At 37.0% G+C, this 9,695-nt stretch overlaps 1 long non-coding RNA gene across 1 annotated transcript; it reads right to left on the minus strand.

Moving 5' to 3' along the window:
• Window positions 1–618: 618 nt before the first annotated feature.
• LOC136257816 (uncharacterized) lies at window positions 619–5,473 on the minus strand. Its single transcript, XR_010702177.1, has 3 exons — window positions 5,364–5,473; window positions 4,542–4,617; window positions 619–743 (listed from the first exon to the last, which is right to left on the minus strand). It is a non-coding gene; the product is annotated as an uncharacterized lncRNA (long non-coding RNA).
• Between the last annotated feature and the right edge of the window lie 4,222 nt (window positions 5,474–9,695).

Raw genomic sequence — 9,695 nt, forward strand, 5'->3', positions numbered from 1 at the left:
AGATTGTTCTAGAACATTCTACAAAAATTATGAAAGTAAGTGTGTCATGCAGCCAAGTACAGCCAGTGTGGGCAGGCAACATACTCGTTTTATGGAACCAGAAAATGCTGTTTTCGTGCATCTGTTGCAGCCTCTTTACAGGTGATCTGGTGAGACCCGGCCTTCGACATGCAACAGCTAATAATGAGGATGGAGCCCGTGTAGACATTTATGCTTCAGGATCTGGGGAGGTAAGCAAACATCTGAAGGCATTTTTATGTCAAAGTTAAGCCTATTGCAGCCTATAGCACCTTCATATCGTGGTACCCAAGTATCCTCACTGTAGTTTATCAATGTTTTGAACATGAGAAGCAACAGAAGTATGAACAACAAAATTGAGATGGTTTTTTTACCCCACTTGCATTTTCAACATTAAGGGGCAGTATGGGTCATGCTGCTCAGTGCTGTATCTTACAGAAGACTTGCTCTCTTTGTATCTCTTCAGAAGGAGTAGTGTCACATAGGTCTGTGATGTCAGGGTGCTGGTAACCATGAGAATAACAATAAAAAATCTAAATAAAAAGTTTTCATGTATCCATAGCTCCATACTGCTTGAATGGTATAACTTACTATTTCTGCAGCGGAAGCTTCCTCAGGGTAGGGCATCTCCCATTGCCAGTTTGAGTTGAATCTACCCAGCCATCACTGGGGTATACGCACCTCCAAAATTCATCTTCTTTCAGCCACGCAGTCTTCGATAATTCCTGCAGTAAAGGGAAAAAAGTTAAAAGGAATTATCAAGGTCAACCATAGGCTGGCTTTGGAACTTGCAAATTACAAATAGAAGTGATATTCACACAAAAACAGCTAAGCTGTGAACAAAGGTGCGGCCTTAAGAAGCCTGCATAGGTAAAAAAAAATTTTGAAATCAAAGGTGGCGGCCAACAAATGGCTGCAATGATTATAAAATTTAATAATGGCTGTGTATTGTTAAAATTTATTATATTAGTATAACATCATTGCAGCCATATGTTGGCTGCCACCTTTGACTTCAAAACTTTTTCACCAAGGCTTTTTAAGGCTGTACCTTTTTTCACAGCTTCACTGTTTTTGTGTGGATTTACTAATATCTTAAGATATTGATAACAGGGGCGGATCCAGGAGCTGGCAAGGGGAGGGGCACAGACAGGCTAAGTTGTAGGTGGTTTGGGAGAGCAGATTCTCTTGTTAGTTGCTGCATTTTTGAAGCAACAAATAACCACCTCTTAGCAGTGTCACACTGTTGGTTTTTTGCCATTTTGGCCTTTGCAGATGGTTGTGAAGTCTTAAAAGTTGTTTAAAGGCTCTGAATTTCTTAAACAATAGCAACACAATAATTATTTTTAGAGGCGTTTGTTACGCACGAAGGTGATGGGTGACAATTTCACAGCTAGCTTGACTTTGGTTTGCTTTGGTTTCAGGTGAATTTGTATTAAATGCTAGTAAAATGTGCATATTTTCATGAGTTTTATAAACTGATCTTGGCCTGACAAAGTTTAGTATTTTAATCAGTAGTATGGCTGGCTCCTCCATAAGGTGGGGAGGGAGGGGGGAGGGCATTTGTCCCAAATATCCATCCTGGATCTGCCATTGGATAATAGGAAATTCATTATCTTTATCACAATAATGACACAGGTATCATAACAACCACATTATCGTTATCACACAGCCCTGATCATTTTTAGTGTGGCTTGTGTGACTAAAGACATCACAATTTTATAAAACACTTTTAATATTGAAGCGGTTTCCATATTTGGTTTAGTAAGAGTAACAATTATCCATAATTGTAGATTTCCGTTATGTGTAGTAATTTATGGTTGTAAGATTTTAGACCAAATTTCTTTCTGACACTATCAAAAATAATTGAACTGTGTAATTTCAGGCTCTGTACAGTCTAAATTATTTAATAGTTACCATACGTACAAATGTTTGAGGAACATATTTTTTTTTGTAGATCACCAAATTCCAGGATTTTCACACTATATTTTTAATGATCACTCATTTTTCACTGAGATTATTTATTAGAAAGCATACAGCTAACCTGATAACATTAATTTTCGAGGATGAAAATTTCCCAGAAAGCCGAGCAATCGTGAAATCCATAAAAATTAGTTCCCTTGAAGATTTGTATGTATACAGTATTCAGTTGGTTGGTATAGAGGTAGTTTAACCTTCTATCATTGTGTTGTATAGTTCACACTAGTATACAGAAAGAAAGATTAGGAATTTTCAGTTTGAGTAATGATCATAGCCATAAAAAGTAGTGAAATAAGAGAGGTAGCCTACACCTACAGATATACTAGTGAATATTTTATCCCTACTTCAGTCTAGCTATACCTATAACTGAATTAGGGATTAAACATCCAAAGGTAACCTCCTTGTTTCACTACTTTTATGGCTATGATCCTTAATCAGACGGTTAATTCCCTTCTACTTGTTTGTTTACTTTGTGACTGATCAACCCAAGTGTGCATGTCACATCAAAAGGAAGAATATCACACCGGCTAGTCATGTCATTACAATTAATTTTGTGTCTGCACACATGTCCCAACTATCAATTATTACTGAAAAGTGAAGTCCCAACATGATTTGTTATCAACTATGTTTAGATTGTTGTACAGTGTTACAAACAAGAACACTACATGAAGGACCTCTGTAATCAATCCAGTCACAGTGGAAAACTTGGATGATTGAGGATTCCCACGTTATGCCAGTCAGCAAAAAATGGGAGTCATTGGACACAAAGGAGGACACAGGTAAGTCCATAAAACATGCATTGTACATACGTACTGTGGTATGCCAAAAGGCACCAGTCAGCTGCAAGTCCATGCATGCCTGCCTGGAGGCAGCTAATAAAACCATTCAAATTTCACTTCACCTCTCATATGCTCTTCAGCTGCTTCAATTCTTTTCTAGATCACCCTACAACAGTGTGCAAATAACTTTTCCGACATGTGCTGACGTACTGGCAGGCCATTGTGAAGGTTGAGTGGGCATCAAGCGATTTGACTGGACTTTTTAATTTCAACCACTCACTGACACTACAGTATTTTAAAGGATAACTATATACTGATCACATTAAAAAGCTTCTATGGAATTGATTCTGTTACAAGGGGTTTGTGGGAAATGAGTCATAGAAGACTTTGTCAAGGCCTTATACTTGCTTTCATAGTAATGCTGCCATGGTTTAGAAAATATTGTGGGTCTATCCCTAATACAGTGTATGAACATAAGAGATGCACTGATGTCTTGTTCATTCTAGCTTAAAGTATAAACTAGTTGTACAGGTGATCATGAATACCACAAGTACAAGTACTACTGGCAATCAGGTCATATTTTACTACTGTTGTACCAGGTGACTGAGACAAGTATGCTAGCACAGCATACATAGTAAGCTGTTAACCTCAGAGTGCAACTTGGGCATGCCTTTGTGGTCACCACAGACCAAAAACAAATAACTTAAACTTAGTTACATGTCAATACCATCATGTCTGGCCTCCCTCCTAGCCCAATATGAACTCTTTTACACTTTGATAGGACACTACTATTTCCGGATAAATTCAATAATGGCCTGATACCTGGTGTAATTGACCAGAATTGTCCCGTGTCCAGACGTTATTTCACACATTGCTACAACATCATCGCATTGCAAAATATCCAAAGGTAACCAAAAAACCACAACATCTTCCATTTGTTATTTGAGGTGCAGAGGGTGCTCTTCATAAGCTTCTGGTACGGTATATCACATAATATCATATTACTATTATTATGAAATCACAGAAACACCAACAACTGTTACCACTGCCAAACATTTTAGGCCATCATTTATCATCATATGAAACAAAAATAAGTGACCAGTGTGGCATCAGAAGTACCGTAATGTACTTTACTTGTGTTGTATGTAGCTATACAGCTTTTGTTAGAATTTTTTGCAATTTTATAGCTACCTACTTGGTAAAATAACTGACTTTCTGCGATCTAAGATTGTTGCTACAGTTTGGCAATAAACTGACACACATCAAGCATCAAATGTGTTGTTAAAGCAATATATCTTTTTTATCACTGTAAACTAAAATAAGTTCTGTATGGTTCAACCCTTTCAGACTCAGTGGTATATATATTTATTTCAAAAAGGAGCTTCTACTCTGAGGCATGGCTGTAACAACAGCTATATGGTCTAGCTAGCTGTATATGAGTAAAACTACTGCATTTCATTAACCTGCCTTTTAATGAATACTATATGTAATCTATCTAAAGCATTCGGTATCCATTAACAACATTCATAACTAGCTCACTTTACTGTTTCTGTACTGATACAGGTAATTGATAACAAAATGGAATATTGTGGTTAGTGGGAGTTTCTTTATAGTATTTACCCTTCGTAGCACTAAATGCTGCTGACTAGATATTTTCCTAGCCAACTGGTATACAGGGTATAAAGGTGTGAGAGAAATTTCTGACCCCAAGGTGTACACAGGTTCCACTGCAGTATACTATAAGTAATCTCTTTAGTATTAACTAACTTCAATTTCAAATTACTCTGATTTCTGGAAGTTGGTGACCCCCACAACCACCTGTGTCTATCTCTGATTTCAGGAACTGTAAGTGGACCAGTGATAAGGTCATTCATTTAATAAAGTACAATTCTGTAACAAAAATCATACACATCATAACAGTGACCATGGCTAGCTATGTCCCAATAAACACTATATAACCTTATGACCTTATTATAAGAGATCAGTACAGTGACCACATTAAGTACAGGAAATTTAAACCTATACCTCTTAAATTCCAATCACTACTGCTTCAAATTATTTAATGAAGTTAAGTGTAAATCTGTTACATTCATGATTGAATTTAATTAAGCAACTAAACTAATATACACTGTATACCTGCATCATGTATCATGGATCTTGAGAGCATATAAAATTTTGGAAACATAACTCGCTGGTATTACAACAAATGTACCCGAGTCACCACAGTAGTTGGGAGAGATTCAACCAGCATCTCAGACAGAACCATTAAGATTTATCAATGGATAAAAAGACTACAGGTAAATGTCAGCAATGTTCAACATGTAGCAACCAAGACTGATGTTTACTAATGACCCATTCTTTGTCTTGTATCAATAAAAAGTTGGTAATGATTATGAAGATTGAATTTGAAGTTTGGAGCAGAAAAGACCACACACCTAAACACACACAGTTACATTCAGAGAGAGAAACCATATTATTGATGTAAACAACAAGAAGTACAAGTTGAGTGAGGTGAATCCTCAGACACACACTATATACTTACAATAGTTACAGTACAAGCATATAAGTACGTACAATAATCAAACTAACCATAAAATGTAAATCTCGAATTATAAAGTACACCTGTCAGTGACGTATAGATGAATTGAAATCATCTAAAGAAGTGCTTTCCACAATATCACTCATAAAGTTGTAATGAGCTGTATGTTAATAAAATAAGTGTCGTTAACTTACAAGGCTTGTTAAACAAAATAAATATGGAAAATACAGACATGTAGTCAACTATTTATCCATCTCAACAATCACCACATGCAGAATGGCCTGTTGTATAGGCTACCACGGACAAAAACTGGCACTTTCTGACACAGGAAAAATATGGAACCCAACCCTAAAGTGTCTATTGGATAAAAGTTGCTACATGTAATTGGATTAAAGGTAACTAAATATTGCACTGATGTCCGTTGTCTGCATGAGTTAGCAATGATTATTGGAGGCACCACATGTGACATTACAGTACTTTAAGGCCACTCCAACATGATTTCCTGATTCTTGTCCTCAATCCAGAACAAAATTTCATTATTCTATAAACTAAGTATTCTAAGTATCATGTGATCGTGTTAGTAGTCTGGATTCTCAATGAGACAAAAGGGAAAACATGGCACAGGTGAGTGTGATGACTATTTATGATAAATGTCAAAGGAAGTCTGTACTACCACATAGCGGGTTATTTTCAAAGCAGAAAATTTCGTACAAGAAGCAAAATCTGAATTTCGAAAGATATTAATTTTGAAGAGTGTGTATTTTGAAGTCCAGATGGATTCAAATAAACAGAAATTCGTATCACAAATTATGAAGATACGTGAATGTTTGTCAAAAACTGACTTACTGATGGAATAACCCCCATCCCTGTGCACTGGAGAGAAGACTGAGGGAGTTTCGAGTGGAGTAAATTCACTGGCTCACATGCTCGATCGTAGCTAGCGTAGATTCTAGAGCAGACAGCATCAATTCCCATTCTGGATCACCTGTTTTCTGGTTATTGGCACAGTAATAATACAGCCTACCCATTATCATCAGCAATACCGAGCTAAAACTCGAGGAATACACAAGCAAATCACCGAAAGTTGGATCGTTGCTTTCACTTGTGGGAATTTATTTTCGAAGAACAACCGGACGTGGGAATTTATTTTCGAAGAGAAGGGCCTCTTTGAAATGTCCAAAAATAAAAACCTTTTGAAAATTACCAGTTATATGGTATATAAATTTAATGTAAAATGCTGCATGTGCAGCTGAAGTAATAGTTAACATGAATTGTCCACCTTGTAGCTGTGTAATAGACATGTACAAAACATGTGTAGTTGTGTTCATGTAGTAGTTAGCATAATGGAATTTACTGCCTGCCAGCATGGCAAAGGTTTGTTTGGCCAGGATGGGAAATGGGAAATCAAGTTGGAGTGGCCTAATCAAAAACGAATGCCAGCTAGCTATTGGTCTTCTGATTCATACATACATCTGTATGTGTCTTAATACCAGACTAGGTGAAAAAGGCAAAACTTGAGTTACAGTGATCAAGAATGGCCGTATTATCATAGTAACAGCTAGAATTTCATCATAAAAATATTTATCATACAGTACGGTATCATACAGTACAGTAGTCCTGTATATTAGGGATCATGGAGATTTGGGTTTTGGTGACCAAAAAATTTACCCAAAAACCAGTTTCACAATACCATCCTGGCACCTTGGCAGTATTAGTTAGATATAACCAAGCCCAAAAGTGCCTTCAGTGCAATCTTAAAGGCTTCCAATAAATTATTACAAAATTAAACAAGCCTGACAGCCCAAGGTGTCGATTCTCGGTAGCACGATGACATGGCTTCCCTACAGTACAGCGGATTTCAATTGCATCAGAATTTTCCATGTTCTGTATCTCTTTGAACCCCCTTGATATCACTTTGATGTGTGACTATCTATGGATAACAGAAAATACGAAAACAACCAAAATACATTTGTAAATGGGAATTGTCCGTATTTCCTGTGGTGACTGCAGAGACAATTCTAACACTGTCCTTTGTTTGTAATGAAGTATAACAGGCTGAACATAGCTGAAAGCGAAGTGTAATGGCTGCTGCACTTTCGAGACAGTAATTGATAGTTCAGGCGTGCAAAATGTCATGTTTTGTGGTGACTAGATTGACTGCAGATCGGAAGCACTTCTTCTACTGTTTTTCATTTGAAGCTCTGTGTAATGGGCTGAACATAACTGAAAGAGAAGCATAATGGCCATTGCACTCTTGAAGCAGTATTTGATACAAGGAGGTGTCACTCAGGCTTTTGCTGTAGGTTGATCTGTGACTGTCTGAGTCAATGGTCAAGGCCACAAAATAGCTCTTAGAGTGGGTCAAGAGATGGAAAGTTCAAAATCCACAATCGAAAACTATACACAGCTATTATCAAGTTTATGGAATTTTATGTAACTCACAAGAAGTAAGGATCTCCAAAAACATATTTTAAAGCTCCAACAGACATTTCAGTAATGATTTTCTCTCCCAGCTGTTGTTAGCACGCACTAAGAATATTATACTACATTACAAGTGCAGGTACATATTGGAAAATTGAGAAATAAGTAGAGGTCAAGAGTTCGACAAAAACGCTCAAGTCACAGATCATAGATGATAAACACTGCAAGTCAAGGGTCAAGGTGAAATTTTCCCCGGTCAAAACTTTAACTGTGGTCGCAGATTTAACTGTGGTCGCAGATTTACCTGCAGCGTGTGCCGATGTGACATCCCCTTGTTGATAGCTGGGGTGCATACTCAGACAAAAATAATAAGTCTGGCACCATCCTTTCTTTTGATGCAGGTCCAGCAGTCATAATAATGTTGCAATTAAAGTAAACAAACAAGTATAAGGAAATTCAATTAGGGATCATATGCAGAAAAAAGGAGGGAAACAAGGGACGTCACTTACATTTGCAGATATACTAGTGAACATTTAATCCCTAATTCAGTCTATACCAAAGACCAAGACTGAATTAGGGATTAAATGTTCACTAGTATATCTGCAGGTGTAGGCAATCTACCTTTCCCCTACTTTTTTCTATGGTCCCTAATCAAACTTAAAATTCCCAATTTTTCCTTACACTTGTTGTAAAAGTATCTTCGTGGCCTTAGATCAACCACAAAAATATTTTACTAAACATTTACCTAGCTAACAGTACACTTATATCAAACAAAATTTCACGACACACTTCTTTATGTAAAGAGGTAAATGGAAGCGGGCTAGTCTGATACTATACTGACCCTTATGGCATCACTCTCTGTAAAAGTACCTGCTGTGAAGAACAGGGAATGATGTAATCAACAGACTTGTCTTGGATGAGAGAGGCAAAACTAGGGAGTTATAGTGACTATGAATAGTGCATTATCATAGTAACAAAATTTTGTGTGATAAATATTTTCATCAAAGTATCTTTGTGGCCTTACAAAACTATTTACACACAAACATTCCCCTAGCTACTGTACACTTATATCAAACAAAATTTCACCAAACGCTTCTTTTTATGTAAAGAGGTAAATGGTATCAGACTAGTCTGACCCTTGCAGCAGCACTCACTGTAAAAGCACCTGCTGTGCTAATTAATGTTTGAATCTGATGACCTATAGGCCTTAAATTAACATACACACAAAAAGCACAATGTCAAGCACCTGATGAATTTAATGCCTGAAAGCCACCAGATTTTATATTTGCTCATAATGATGTTTTGGGAGGACACAAATGTCCTTGCAAAACCAATAGTGGTACCATAAAGGCTGATGTGTACATGTTTGTTTGTAGTGCTAACAATAACTGTCACTTGGTTGCTAGGAGATACTACATTTTCCCAACCAAAGGATTTACCAATGCCACCTCCCCTTAGTGTACTGTTGTAATGACCACAGCATGTTGATATGTTGCAGCTAGTATGTGGTTGTAGTTAACCTCAAAACCTTCAACCAAAGCAGTACAATGGAAACTCCCCATTCCAATTTCAACAGTGTAACGTATTAATTAAAGTCCACGTCCTTAAGGACATTTGCATGTCCTTGGCACCTTAAGAATTGAATTAAGAACTGAGTTTTTATCATGGTGAAGTCATAGGAATTATGGATTCAAACTGTGCAAGTAAACCAGAAGACCAACTGGAATAATCATAACCAAGTTCAGTTCACACAGTACACCTTCAGTAAGATTCTCAGAACAATCAGTGATGTCAGCTTGTCATGTGTCAAACTTTCAAATGTTGTGATCTGATAATTGAGACTACACTAGCTCAGTATGTATTAGGGCTCAGGGGCATAGGAAGATATTTAACTTATGGGTGCCCAGTGTTAAAGCTGAAGACCAAAAAAAAAAAAAAAAAAAAAAAGTCGCCAGCATTTG

This window comes from Dysidea avara, chromosome 6, assembly GCF_963678975.1.
Source record: "Dysidea avara chromosome 6, odDysAvar1.4, whole genome shotgun sequence".
Lineage (NCBI taxonomy): Eukaryota > Metazoa > Porifera > Demospongiae > Dictyoceratida > Dysideidae > Dysidea > Dysidea avara.